Here is a 4225-nt window from a genome sequence, read left to right as displayed (position 1 = left end):
GTTTATCTTCGGTGCGTACCGAAGAACGCAGTCTGTATCTGCACTATTATCTCGTGCCGGTTTGCCCGAACTCTCAGTGCGCAGAAAAATAGCTAGGCTGAAATTCTTGTACCAATTGTATAATAATAAATTCAACTTGGATTCCAGGCTATACTTGTACCCCCCAGGGCGAGTGTCGCCACGAACAGGTCACTCTCATGCTGTGATGCCGTATGTGCCACGCGTTGATGTGTTCAAATTTTCTTTTCTTGTAAAAACTATAGTTGAGTGGAACAACCTTGATGCAGATGTATTTATTGACACACCCACGACTGAATCATTTGAGCGTAAGCTGTCATTGTGTGTTCTCTGAATGCATTGCTTGTCTATCGCGGAACTGGTGTTACATGTTTGTGGAAAATTATTTTCCTCCCACCTCTGTAACAGCCCGCAAGGGCTAACAGTATTGGAAATAAATAAATAAATAAATTCCCGTTTGAACCCGCCCCGCTTGAACCCATTCCCGAAACGCCCTTCCCGTTTGGCCCGTCCCGTGTACGCCCGTTCCCAAAACGCCCTTCCCGTTTGGTCGCTTTCTGTTTCAACCCGTTCGCAAAACACCCTTCCCGTTTCAACCCGCTCCCAAAACGCCCGCTTCGAATAGCTCAGATAAGTTTCTGAGCTCGCAGTTCACTTCCCAGTGAACGCAAGCACGTCTTGTAGAATTCTCAAACTTATCTTGTGTAGCTGTCCAAGACATCTTGATCTGCACATTAGGACAGCTACCACACTTCTATACGACATCTGGGCAAGACCTCCAAGATGTCTACGCAACACCTGAAGATTTTTATAGACATTGCCAAGACTGGAGATAGCCATCCTGTAGCTCGGCTAACGCGACGCTATGCCTGAGCTACAAGTCTTGCAAGATATTCTTGATGATATCTCAGAGACTGCTAAAAATTCCAACAAGACGTTTACAGGACGAATACTAAACACCTCATAGCTATCTGGAATGAAAGCAACAAAACGTTTATTCTTCGTTTTGACGACATTCTCAAAAATTTTGAAAAGCAATCTACGAGAAGACTTCTAAGCATGCCAAATAGAGACATAATGTCTTGTGAAGATGTTTTCTAGTAATTGTGGAGACATAAAGGAAAACCTCTCACAGCAGTTTACGCCAGCGGCATTGTAGCCATCTTGCTATCATCTTATTAAGATGTCATCAAGACGACTCTTATAGCTCTCTTCCTGTTTTACGCCCAGGGGTATATAGAAATGTGGTTATCAGAATAAGAGTGCACATATATAACTTATTTCATCTAAAACAACTTTGATATTGTATAGATGGGACAGCATAACCACTTTTTACTGCATTTCGTGTGGCCTGACAAATCTGACTGAGCTAAAGCGTCTAGACACACCTTAAATGCAGCAATAAGCACACTGAGCAACTTTTGCAAGACTAGCAATTTTATTATTCAAAATACACATGACAAGTCAAAATAGAATAAAAGGTGGCCAAAAGATGTGGGAGTAAAAAAAAACTTGATATGCATAAAAGGCAAAAATTAGAAACAACCCGTTCTATTTGGCTGCCATAGCAATTAAAACATGCTTATAAAAAATGACTAGATACTGAATGCCTTTCAGCCTTTCAATGTTATAGCAAAAAAAAGTCAACTGCAAGAACTAAAAAGAATGATCATAAAAAATAGGTTAGGGATCACCGAAAATGTATCAAAACATGTGCATTACAGTGAAAACCTATTCAAAGTGGCCGAGTCTTGATGATGTTTGAAGTGCTGGAAATCCAGGTAGGCTGATCCAATGACGGAGGGTTAACCTTCCTGCGATGAGGTAAACACACTAATCTGAGTATACACAGACACGCACCCAAATGAAACACCCGATGGACACATTTTTGTGTAAGGAGACTTTTTTAGACCACAAGGCAGGGCAAAGGTAAATGCTTAAGGTAGCTACTATTTTACAGGTAACCAGTGAACTCTTGCTGAAAAAATTTTTAATGAACTATTCTTTTGATACATGAAAGGCCATGGGTAGGGGAAGTCAACAGCGACTGATGATAGGGGAAGGGGGCTAGTGGGTATACATTTAAGAGGCTTCAGAGTGCCACTTATGCAAGATGCCAATAATATGCCCAATATGACAACGTCAGGTTAATAATACAAATTAGTTGTAGGAAATGGTAAAACGTTGCTTGACAACTATTTTAGGCAATATAAAGCAGCATAAAATCATTTCATCAATTTCCCCAATATTAAAGCAAATTTAGAAGAGGGGCAACACAAACACAGGGGGTGTGGAATATTGGCTGCATTTTCTTCCAGGCTACTACCCACAATAGAACATTTTTTTTTGTGGTGGACACGTGACCATTTGGCAAAATTGTGCATCTTGCAATGACAAAATATTAGGCTTGTGCGAATAGTGTTATTTTAGTTCGAAGCGAATTCGAAGCAAATAGTCCTGGGTTCGAATATTTTCGAAGTGAATTCGAATAGTCGCGCAGAAAACCGGGCTAGTTGGTACAGATTCATCTTCGCAGCGCACAAATGACAGGACAAAGGGGAGGAAAGGCAGGATACATCTTCAGCGCTTGCCCAGTGTTTTCCTCCTCTTTGTCCTGTCATTTGTGCGCTGCAAAGATGAATTCGAATAGTTGTCAGGTGTCCGAAGAACAAAACAACAGTTGAAGTTGTTCTATGCAAAAGTTTTTATTTGTGGGGTCATCACAGAGAATCCTGTGATAACATGATAAAAAATCGCGCCAATCCACCCCGTGAATGTGGTTGGAAAGCAAAGCTGTAAACGGCACCCATAACGATTACCCATGCGACGTCACTTAAATTCACTCACATCGCTCTACAAATAGCAAAACCAGAGAGAAGTGAAATGCACTTAACACACCATTTATTACTTCAAAGAGACATTCTTGTTAAGGTTAAATCAATGCATGAAGCATGAACGGTGTTTGGTTGAGTTGTATTGGTGTAGCACAAGAGTGGAAACTTTTTTTTATAAAATTAAAGTAAGCTCCAACCCGGTGTTAGACGATCTGTCTTCTCCGTCTCTGCACCGCGGACGGAGGCGACGAGATTTGCGGCAGAGAAGGAGGAGGGGGAAGAAATACTTCTGTTCAGATTTCTGAACGGCCCAGAGTGCAGCCCTGGGGAGTGATTCCTTCTTCCGTGGGGCCCATATGCAGTCCGCGCGCCTGTGTTCTGTCCACCCACTGAAGCTGGGTAGGTAAAGAGGGCCTGGAGAGCAGCATCTCCCATTGCTCTGGTTGGGTAGTTGACGGAAAGAGAGGAGGGTGCTCAAGGCTAAAGCCGCACACCCCGATTACGGGGCAGAGTGTTCCTACTTCTGAGCAAAATTTACATTCAGCGTCGTAGCGATTCGGATGCGTTAAGTGAAGACGCGTTGGCTGTGGGAAGGAGCCCGGATTGTATAAGCCGTAGGGTAGTTTGTTGTTCTCTGGAAAGGTCAGGGTAAGGCGAATGTACGGTCTGTCTCAGAATGCGATAATGCTGGGTTATCTCCCTGAACGTGACAAGCGGGTGACTGACCTCATGCAGCTCCATAGCATGGGAGGTAAAAGCACAGGCTTGTTGGGTGGGCGTATTTGTTGTCCTCCATTGAAGTGTGAGGGGGGTGTCCAGATGAGCTGAATGAAACCGTTTGGGGAGTGGTTTTTTAGCACGCGCAGTGCAGGTCAGGACACCCAACCCTACTGGTAATTCCAGTAGGTTTGCTGGGAATCAATGACTACCCTTCGAACCCCTGGTTGAGCGAGAGCCAAGGTGATAGCTGCCTCTTCTGCTGGCGTCATTTCTTGGGTCCTAAGAGAGGTACACGCAAGGAGGTTGGTTCTGAAGGTAGCCACGATAATGGCGTATCGCTGCCCTCGATGTTTGGAGGCGTCTGTGTAGATAACTGCATGATTCCCATCGAGGGTGGTGTTTAGCGCTTGAGCCCGTGCTTTTCGGTGACCCTCGTCATGTGAGGGGTTCATATTTCTAAGCAAAGGGAGCATCTTTAGTTTTACTTGCCAAGAGTCTGGGAGTACGTCAAGCGGAGTGACATTCTGGGCTGCCCAGCCAATCTGGTGAAGCATGCGGTTACCCATCGCAGTTCTGAGTCGGACCTTATGGTTAGAAAGATGGCCTTATATCAGCTCTTCCACGGTGTTGTGGAGCCCCGTGCTAAGCAGCCT

Source organism: Haemaphysalis longicornis, unplaced genomic scaffold (genome assembly GCF_048455015.1).
Source record: "Haemaphysalis longicornis isolate Haplotype H1 unplaced genomic scaffold, Haemaphysalis longicornis Haplotype H1 scaffold_7, whole genome shotgun sequence".
Taxonomy (NCBI): Eukaryota; Metazoa; Arthropoda; class Arachnida; order Ixodida; family Ixodidae; genus Haemaphysalis; species Haemaphysalis longicornis.
The sequence above is the reverse complement of the archived record's forward strand: the minus strand, read 5'-3'. Positions refer to the sequence as shown.